Below are 11,174 nucleotides of genomic sequence, written 5' to 3'. Positions count from 1 at the left end.
TGACATTGATGGTGATGAGATTTCCGTAATCGTTGAAGACCGCGGGAGACGTCGTAGATACATTTGTCCTATATGTATTTATTTTCGTGAAAACTACTCTGACAGAGGTGAGAAACGACTTGTGGAACATATTGGAAGAGTACCCAAAAGATACTTTGGTAGAATCGTTTTAAATCACACTGTGGGAAAGAATATTAGCAACATATTTATTCTTTCTACTTATAGATGGACTCTGCTACCACTCATCCAGTTCATCGATGACGACTGTGTTGATCGGATGATGACATTTTATAATTGGAACTGTAAACCTCGCCAGACGCCATATCAGCTAGTTTGTGACAGATTTTATTACCGAGGTGTCGGCGACTATGTGACTTGTTATAACTGTGGGACAACATTAAAATATTGGGAACATTAAAACTTGTCAGTGACATGTATTGACAAACATTGTGTTTTACCGTATCCCCCCAATTCAAGCCTTGTATAGATATGGAATTATCATCAGAAGGCGTCAATATGCAGAACTTGTAAGTTTTAGAACAAATCAAGAGAAAAGGTGTGGTTACATCTATCATTGATTTAAAGAGGCTTGCCCGCAGAGAGATCAGAAAAATTGGCTAATAGAAAAAGATTTTTTACACATGACAGATTGTTGGAATTGTTGAGTTTTTCATTTTATTTTCCTTATAAAACGCTGAAAAGTGATATTAAAACCTCATTTTTTTAAAATATTATTTATTTAATCGCAACCCGCAATAAGTCCCCGCTATAAAGTGGAGTCTAATTTGATTGACACATCAAAGAAACAAGCACGTGCACAGTGCCGCACAGTGATAACTTCAAAGGCAGTGGCGATTTACAAAGAAGATTTGCCGTTATATTCCATACATTTCCCTCTCAGGTTGAGTTTTAAAACGTCTTTTAAATACATATTCTGTAATTGTTTTCAAGAAATAAAGCCGGAAAGCCTCTAATTTTGTCACATAGAAACGTGTACTGAAGTTTATTTAGTGATCGGCGATGTGCCGTTTACCGGTCCGTCTGCGGGTAAGCCTCTTTAAGAAGGAAAAGGGTTGGGATGTATATTTAGCGAATTTTAATCTAATAAAAATCAAATCCAGTCATGTTGTGGAGAAAGTGTTGACAGATAGCGACGTCGAGGTTCACGATAGGATTTGTGCATTATTTGTCGGAAGGAAACGAAAAGCTCTGAAGAAAATATTACAAACTGGAATCAAATTCAAAGTTCATACAACAGATGCTGACCACATATTGGTCTCTGGAAAAGACGCTGAAGTGGTTAAGAAAGCGGTTGAACTAATCACACCACATATCGACAAAATAAAAAGAGAAATTCAGAGTAAGGACTACGAGAACGTCTTTACTGACGAAGACGAGGACATTCGTTACAGGATCTGTGGATTGTTGATTGGTAAAAATGGAGAGAACATAGACAGGATCAGATCAGACATTGGACTTAATTTCCCCGTATTAGGAAGTAAAGATGGCCATATACGTGTCTCTGGGACCGATGCAGAAGTAGTGAAACGTGCAGCAGATAGATTGACACTTGGAATTAAAAAAAAATAGAGAGGATATAGAAGTATTTGATCAAAAATTAAATTCATGATAAACTCCAATGCTGACACTTTATATGGGATGCATGTCATGATTTTTATCTCGCCTGCTACAAATAGACTACTCCTATACGTATATGAGGTCTTATTCCACCTGATTACATTGGTTACATGGCAGCCTGTGAAAAGTTTCCTGTCGTGTAAACCCTTAATATTATTGGAGTGCAAATAGACCAGTGTCAAAAGCTTTTGCATCAGCACTTGTATCTGGTAATTCTCACCCAGAATTATGATACAATAACCTCGCTATGTCGATCTCTGAGTATAGTTCATATCGTTAAATGAGCAATTTAAATATGTAAATGAGATATTATCTCCAATTTTCACTATTCGCTCATTCACTACATGTACGTTTAACAATAGATGATATAGGCGCTTATTTTACTTTTCTTAATTGAGAAAGTATCAGATTATTTTTTCTACAAGTTTCATGCAATTTGTGCCGAAATACACACACACACATAAAAAAATTATTTGAAAAAAAAAGTTTTTCTCGTTGTGTATAATTGTTATAATTTACATTAAAACTTATTCAGCTTGCATTTAATCTTAACTTTGTTCCGTTTTTAACTGCATATCTGCATTTTGCATTTACCGCTACATTGACCAATCACATACTTCATCTTGACCAGTAACGCCACCTGTCGCGTCATTTCCGGGGACAAAAGAATATTATACGGCTATCCCGAACTAGAACACAAGCATTCTACAGCTGAATAAGAAATTCAGAGATGTTTAAATGTTTATCTCTTCAACAGTTTGTTTTTTCAGTTTGCCGGTTGAAAGCAAAACAGCCGACAATTGAAACGTTTTTCGGCGCCCGATAGAACATACACACCGTTAAATGAGGTAACGGTGAAAATCTTGTTACGATTACTAGATCATGTGATACAAATTACGATGATATTCTCGGGAAATAATTTAAATTAATATTTGTTTCTTATCAAAGCATATACATGTATATGTAAAATTCGATGCAATATAATTGTTTTTGATTTTTAAAGTCTACAGTTGTTAGGGAAACACTATTTATAGTGTTTGGACAGCACCACTAACTGCCATACTTATTATAGAAGAGATAACTTTTACATGTATCTATTATGTTTTGTGCAATGCTTTCATTGGAAAATTATTTTGTTCAATTGTTTTCATTGGACAATGATTTTGTTTTAAAATAACTTGACCAAATCATCTTGATCTGGTGAAATAAATTATGTTATTTAAAAGAAAAATGCATTTGCTGATGTTTAGCTCACCGAAGGACAGGTGACCTGATGCCGTGGTGTAGTCCGTCCGTCCGTCGTCCGTCCGTATGGCCGTACTCTTTAAACAACTTCCCAATACACGAGAGGCTCGGACAACTGATGTGGGCCTGTAGAGAGGCTCGGACAACTGACGTGGGCCTGTAGAGAGGCTCGGACAACTGACGTGGGCCTGTAGAGAGGCTCGGACAACTGACGTGGGCCTGTAGAGAGGCTCGGACAACTGACGTGGGCCTGTAGAGAGGCTCGGACAACTGACGTGGGCCTGTAGAGAGGCTCGGACAACTGATGTGGGCCTGTAGAGAGGCTCGGACAACTGATGTGGGCCTGTAGCATACTGAGATGAATGACTTCTTAATTTATTTAAGTGAGTTTACTCAATCTTATCTTTGAATAAAGTGATTATCTGGTCTAGATCAACTTAGAAGTTGCATCAGAAGCAGGTGAGCGATACAAGCCCATTGGGCCACTTGTTGTTTTCATTTACCTTAGAGAAAATCTAAAGTGGCTGTGTTCTTTGTACCTGAAACAGGCGTAAACTTCTGGGCACAAAGAACAACATGTTTATATGTATTATGACTGGAATAATGATTTTATCTCTAAATACATGTATACATGATGAATTTTATGTTTTTGCATGTATTAACATATTTTCAAAATCTAAATTTTATCTTTAAAAATTACTTTCATTGTTGGATATTTGTATCAGTTGTAAAAACTTTACGTTCATTTAAACCGACTGATTAAGTATGGAAAGTTCAAGGTGTGACGTCACTTCGTCCTTAATACACCTCTGTTCTCAAACATACACAACATGACCGATTGGTTTAGCATGTGGTAGACGCATGCTGCCACAGTATAATAACACATGTTTACCTGTGTTGGTTCTGGGCGATGTCAGCAACCACCAGATATCCCAATTTACACACTATCTATATAAAAAGGTAGGACGTTTTTGTTTGTTATATTGGCACCTAAAACATATTAGATCCTACAGCCCTAAACTTGAATCCAAAAGTCCTAAAAATTCTAAGTATAGAAAATACCTTACAAACGAATAAAATTTGAAATACCGAACGTTTATGACTGAAGTAACCAGTCGCTAGACGTTCATGATTCTGCCAAAATGGCGATATTAACATTTCCCTTTTTACATCTATCGAGTCCTCTCGTGTGTTTAGAGTTAACAAGATGGCAATCGGACAGCTATTTTAGGTAACCAGCAGTTCACGTTGTTCTCCAACTTCCCCATCTAGGTTTTGATATATTTTGAAAAACATTTTTTCAGTCGCTTCCTGTAGGACTGACGAGTCCTAGAAGAGCACATCAATCCTTCCATTTAGACATGCAGGGTACGGCCACTGACAGATAATTAATGCTTGAACATACAAAATATCTGTCTAATATAACTAGATTAGGAATAAAATAAAAACTTAATCAAATTGTATAACATGTTGCTATCATATAAAATACATACCGGGGTATGGTAGGCCTAACGACATGTACACTACACGGAAGTTACGTTCATAATGAAACCGCGAAAATAAGAGCGCTAGGAAAATTAAGTGTTCTTAGGTATGTTAAATGATAACAACCTAAACACGAGTATTCACAATCACTTAACCCACCAGTTATAATGTTATAAAATGTACTGATTTATTTCCAAAAAAAATTATCTTAATATATAAATGTTGTAAATGAATCACGTTCTCGCAGCTGTCTAAAGACTACATTTTGTTTTGCAAAAATGATTTTAAACTTAATGCGTCCCAACCTATCCTGATGTTTATCATAAATATACGGCACGATTTATTCTCCATGTAAAACATATTAACAAAATACAAGCACACATCTGTTTAATTACAATGACCTTCTGACATCAGTTTGAATATGCATTTTGGGAACATAGATATATTTTCTCTTCGACCTTAACTTAATGGTAGAGTTTTAGCCTGCAATATTGTCCCTGTAAAATTCGCGTGTATCAATTATTGTTTTCAAAGTTGTCAATATTTCTTTTCTTTTTTTTTTGTCCGTTCCATGACAAATTTATTTATTGTGGTATGTTAATGACACTATCTGATTTGACCCCAAGTAATGATTCTACAGTCTACGCTATTGTTTTAGTAATGGTTTTTAGCTAGAAAAGTGTGTTATTTCCATCCAGTATTATCGACCCCACCGTAAGATGTTATCTCAGGAAATGTATAATATCAGGTATATTTGTATTACAGGGTGACAAATTTTACACGTGGGCTGATTTTACACGTGGGCTGATTTTACACGTGGGCTGATCTTACACGTGGGCTGATTTTCAATAATATAATCTCTACCTACGGGCTTCTCGCCATTCATTTATCAATGAATGATTCGAATCGTTTATTAATTTGGCTGTTTCATCGTTTTCATCGCACTGCATCGTACTTCATCGTATTCATCGTAATTCATCGTTTTCATCGTACTTCATCGTTTTCATCGTACTTCATCGTACTTCATCGTACTTCATCGTTATCATCGCACTTCATCGTTTTCATCACCTTCATCGTTTTCATCACATTTCATCGTTTTCATCACATTTCAGCGTTATCATCACACTTCGTCGTTTTCATCGTCTTCATCGTTCTTCATCGTCTTAATCGTACTTCGTCGTTTTCATCACACTTCATCGTTTTCATCGCACTTAATCGTTTTTATCACACTCGATCGTTTTCATCACACTTCATCGTTCTCATCGCACTTCATCGTTTTTATCACACTTCATCGTTATCATCGCACTTCATCGTCATCATGTTTCATCGCACTTCATCGCTTTCATCGCACTTCATCGTTTTCCCGGTTGATTAACATACTCAACAGTAACTGCAGAATAAGTACAGAAGAGTTAATGTTTTATAAATCGTCTAATGTAGATAACCGAGTTAAGTTTAAAACCGTTGAGAGATGGTACCGACATATTACCATATTTCCATGTAAGGTAAAGGGGTTGTACTAAACGGAAACTCTATCTTTTCTTATTATTAAACTTGCACACTCTCGCTTTCAATCGAATCTAATTACTGTTAACATAATTCAACAGAACTCTATGGATTGTATGATGGGTAAAACATGATATCATCTGTTACTCTCTTTTTTCTAGTTACAACACGTGCCTATCTAACATATAAACGTGTTTGTGAAAATAGAATTATACTATGTTTATGTTCGTGTTTTGATGCTAATAAGTAAAAACCTTTGTGCCTGTAGCGCGAGCTGTAACTTTGATATGAGGTACGATTAAAGCACTCTCAGTCAGAAACATTTTATAAGGCTTGATTTTATCTTACGGACATCTTTCTGGACGATGCAGCTGAAGCTGAAGCCAGTTAAGTGGACAAATCGGTCCATATCCGTAATAAATGATAACTATTCTGGTAAGTAGACCGTGGAGAGCGGAATTGGTTAAAATGTGATCTACTGTAAAGGAGGGAAGGTAAGATGATCTACATCATCACGTGACCTCCTATAGATAGAAACATCAGTTTACGGACGGTTATAAGATCCCGTGACTAAAATGATTATCTAAAACTACAAGTCACGAGTGATGCTATATGTGTCTTTAATACTTTTTTTGTAATCGTCGTTTTTTCCATGTGAGTGTTGTCCAGGAAACGTGACGTTTTATTTTCAGCTATAAATTCGTTATAGATCTACATTAGATACCTATATCCATTGTTCCTTGTAACCAGTGTACACCTGTCGGGACAGAGAATCTCACGGATATCGAAATAAACAACTAACAGGTAAGTCCACTGTCACAATCATTCTACAATAGACACAGAGTAATTGTTTTATCAATATAACATTATCATAACCACGGATCTAATGCTGTATGTTTATTAGACAATTGAATTAAAATTGTTCTGGTGCAGATATGGGAAACAAATACTATTTGATCACAGTTATATTATTTCCTTTAAAAGGATTTTACAATTCGAAAACAATGCTTTAGCTTTGACATATACATGAATAGGCTAGGTAATTGAGACGGTGCTGTAAGGAAATTAAAATTAAAGATGATGCTATCATTTAATGTTCCACTTTTTATTGAAAGCAGTTGTTCCGAACCTCATACTTGGTAAATATCTGGTGATCTTCCTGATAAAAATGTATCCAATAGTCATGCCAGTCGGTTATAATACAATTTGATAATACAATATCATCTGTCCATTGTCAACACTGTCATTGTCTGTTGTTATTGACTACTGTCCGTTATACCTTGCCTGATTTATTGCCCGCTGTCAGTCCAATTGTAGTTGGTATCTTTTGATTGTTATTTGTAATTTTCTCTTCAGTTATTTGTTACGTTTTTGTTCATTGTCAGTATTTTTGTTTTGTTTTTGTCATTTTGTTGTTTTGGTTATATTGCCAGTTATATTGTTGATTGTCGTTACATCGTCAGAACTGTTGTCTTTGTAGTTACATTGCCAGTACTGGTTTTGTTTATCGTTATATTGCCAGTACTGTTTTTATTTATCGTTATATTACCAGTACTGTTTTTGTTTATCGTTATATTACCAGAACTGTTTTTATTTATCGTTATATTACCAGTACTGGTTTTGTTTATCGTTATATTGCCAGTACTGTTTTTATTTATCGTTATATTGCCAGAACTGTTTTTATTTATCGTTATATTACCAGAACTGTTTTTATTTATCGTTATATTGCCAGTACTGTTTTTATTTATCGTTATATTGCCAGTACTGTTTTTATTTATCGTTTTATTGTCAGAACTGTTTTTATTTATCGTTATATTACCAGTACTGTTTTTATTTATCGTTATATTGCCAGAACTGTTTTTATTTATCGTTATATTGCCAGTACTGTTTTTATTTATCGTTATATTGCCAGTACTGTTTTTATTTATCGTATATTACCAGTACTGTTTTTATTTATCGTTATATTGCCAGTACTGTTTTTATTTATCGTTATATTACCAGTACTGTTTTTATTTATCGTTATATTGCCAGTACTGTTTTTATTTATCGTATATTACCAGTATAGTTTTATTTATCGTTATATTGCCAGAACTGTTTTTATTTATCGTTATATTGCCAGTACTGTTTTGTTTATCGTTATATTGCCAGAACTGTTTTTATTTATCGTTATATTACCAGTACTGTTTTTATTTATCGTTATATTGCCAGAACTGTTTTTATTTATCGTTATATTGCCAGAACTGTTTTTATTTATCGTTATATTGCCAGTACTGTTTTTATTTATCGTTATATTGCCAGTACTGTTTTTTTATCGTTATATTACCAGTACTGTTTTTATTTATCGTTATATTGCCAGTACTGTTTTTATTTATCGTTATATTGCCAGTACTGTTTTTATTTATCGTTATATTACCAGAACTGTTTTTATTTATCGTTATATTACCAGTACTGTTTTTATTTATCGTTATATTGCCAGTACTGTTTTTATTTATCGTTATATTACCAGAACTGTTTTTATTTATCGTTATATTACCAGAACTGTTTTTATTTATCGTTATATTGCCAGTACTGTTTTTATTTATCGTTATATTGCCAGTACTGTTTTTATTTATCGTTATATTACCAGAACTGTTTTTATTTATCGTTATATTGCCAGTACTGTTTTTATTTATCGTTATATTACCAGAACTGTTTTTATTTATCGTTATATTGCCAGTACTGTTTTTATCTATCGTATATTACCAGAACTGTTTTTATTTATCGTTATATTGCCAGTACTGTTTTTATTTATCGTTATATTGCCAGTACTGTTTTTATTTATCGTTATATTACCAGAACTGTTTTTATTTATCGTTATATTACCAGAACTGTTTTTATTTATCGTTTTATTGCCAGTACTGTTTTTATTTATCGTTATATTACCAGTACTGTTTTTGTTTATCGTTATATTGCCAGTACTGTTTTATTTATCGTTATATTACCAGTACTGTTTTTATTTATGGTTATATTGCCAGAACTGTTTTTATTTATCGTTATATTGCCAGTACTGTATTTATTTATCGTTATATTGCCAGTACTGTTTTTATTTATCGTTATATTACCAGAACTGTTTTTATTTATCGTTATATTACCAGTACTGTTTTTATTTATCGTTATATTACCAGTACTGTTTTTATTTATCGTTATATTACCAGAACTGTTTTTATTTATCGTTATATTGCCAGAACTGTTTTTATTTATCGTTATATTGCCAGTACTGTTTTTATTTATCGTTATATTACCAGAACTGTTGTTATTTATCGTTATATTGCCAGTACTGTTGTTATTTATCGTTATATTGCCAGTACTGGTTTTGTTTATCGTTATATTGTCAGTACTGTTTTTATTTATCGTTATATTACCAGAACTGTTTTTATTTATCGTTATATTACCAGAACTGTTTTTATTTATCGTTATATTACCAGTACTGTTTTTATTTATCGTTATATTATCGTATATTACCAGAACTGTTTTTATTTATCGTTATATTACCAGTACTGTTTTTATTTATCGTTATATTACCAGTACTGTTTTTGTTTATCGTTATATTGCCAGTACTGTTTTTATTTATCGTTATATTGCCAGTACTGTTTTTATTTATCGTTATATTACCAGAACTGTTTTTATTTATCGTTATATTACCAGAACTGTTTTTATTTATCGTTATATTACCAGTACTGTTTTTATTTATCGTTATATTACCAGTACTGTTTTTGTTTATCGTTATATTGCAAGTACTGTTTTTATTTATCGTTATATTGCCAGTACTGTTTTTATTTATCGTTATATTACCAGAACTGTTTTTATTTATCGTTATATTACCAGAACTGTTTTTATTTATCGTTATATTGCCAGTACTGTTTTTATTTATCGTTATATTGCCAGTACTGTTTTTATTTATCGCTATATTGCCAGTACTGTTTTTATTTATCGTTATATTGCCAGTACTGTTTTTGTTTATCGTTATATTACCAGAACTGTTTTTATTTATCGTTATATTGCCAGTACTGTTGTTATTTATCGTTATATTGCCAGTACTGTTGTTATTTATCGTTATATTGCCAGTACTGGTTTTGTTTATCGTTATATTGCCAGTACTGTTTTTATCTATCGTATATTACCAGTACTGTTTTTATTTATCGTTATATTACCAGAACTGTTTTTATCTATCGTTATATTACCAGAACTGTTGTTATTTATCGTTATATTGCCAGTACTGTTTTTATTTATCGTTATATTACCAGTACTGTTTTTATTTATCGTTATATTGCCAGAACTGTTTTTATTTATCGCTATATTGCCAGTACTGTTTTTATTTATCGTTATATTACCAGTACTGTTTTTATTTATCGTTATATTGCCAGTACTGTTTTTATTTATCGTTATATTGCCAGTACTGTTTTTATTTATCGTTATATTGCCAGTACTGTTTTTATTTATCGTTATATTACCAGAACTGTTTTTATTTATCGTTATATTACCAGTACTGTTTTTATTTATCGTTATATTGCCAGTACTGTTTTGTTTATCGTTATATTGTCAGTACTGTTTTTATTTATCGTTATATTACCAGAACTGTTTTTATTTATCGTTATATTACCAGTACTGTTTTTATTTATCGTTATATTACCAGTACTGTTTTTATTTATCGTTATATTACCAGTACTGTTTTTATTTATCGTTATATTACCAGTACTGTTTTTATTTATCGTTATATTACCAGTACTGTTTTTATTTATCGTTATATTACCAGTACTGTTTTTATTTATCGTTATATTACCAGTACTGTTTTTATTTATCGTTATATTACCAGTACTGTTTTTATTTATCGTTATATTACCAGTACTGTTTTTATTTATCGTTATATTACCAGTACTGTTTTTATTTATCGTTATATTGCCAGTACTGTTTTTATTTATCGTTATATTACCAGTACTGTTTTTATTTATCGTTATATTACCAGTACTGTTTTTATTTATCGTTATATTGCCAGTACTGTTTTTATTTATCGTTATATTGCCAGTACTGTTTTTATTTATCGTTATATTGCCAGTACTGTTTTTATTTATCGTTATATTGCCAGTACTGTTTTTATTTATCGTTATATTGCCAGTACTGTTTTTATTTATCGTTATATTGCCAGTACTGTTTTTATTTATCGTTATATTGCCAGTACTGTTTTATTTATCGTTATATTGCCAGTACTGTTTTTATTTATCGTTATATTGCCAGTACTGTTTTTATTTATCGTTATATTGCCA

At 32.3% G+C, this 11,174-nt stretch overlaps 1 protein-coding gene across 1 annotated transcript in view; it reads left to right on the top strand.

Annotated features, from left to right (window-relative positions):
• Window positions 1-6,546: 6,546 nt before the first annotated feature.
• Window positions 6,547-11,174, top strand: part of LOC117317146 (kynurenine--oxoglutarate transaminase 3-like) — a 31,200-nt gene continuing 26,572 nt past the window's right edge. The window contains exon 1 of the mRNA XM_033871942.1: window positions 6,547-6,678. The gene's annotated coding sequence lies outside the window, so the exon portion shown is untranslated. The remainder of the gene's footprint in view (window positions 6,679-11,174) is intronic.

This window comes from Pecten maximus, chromosome 18, assembly GCF_902652985.1.
Source record: "Pecten maximus chromosome 18, xPecMax1.1, whole genome shotgun sequence".
NCBI classification, from domain to species: Eukaryota; Metazoa; Mollusca; class Bivalvia; order Pectinida; family Pectinidae; genus Pecten; species Pecten maximus.
This window is presented reverse-complemented; position numbering and strand designations above follow the sequence as displayed.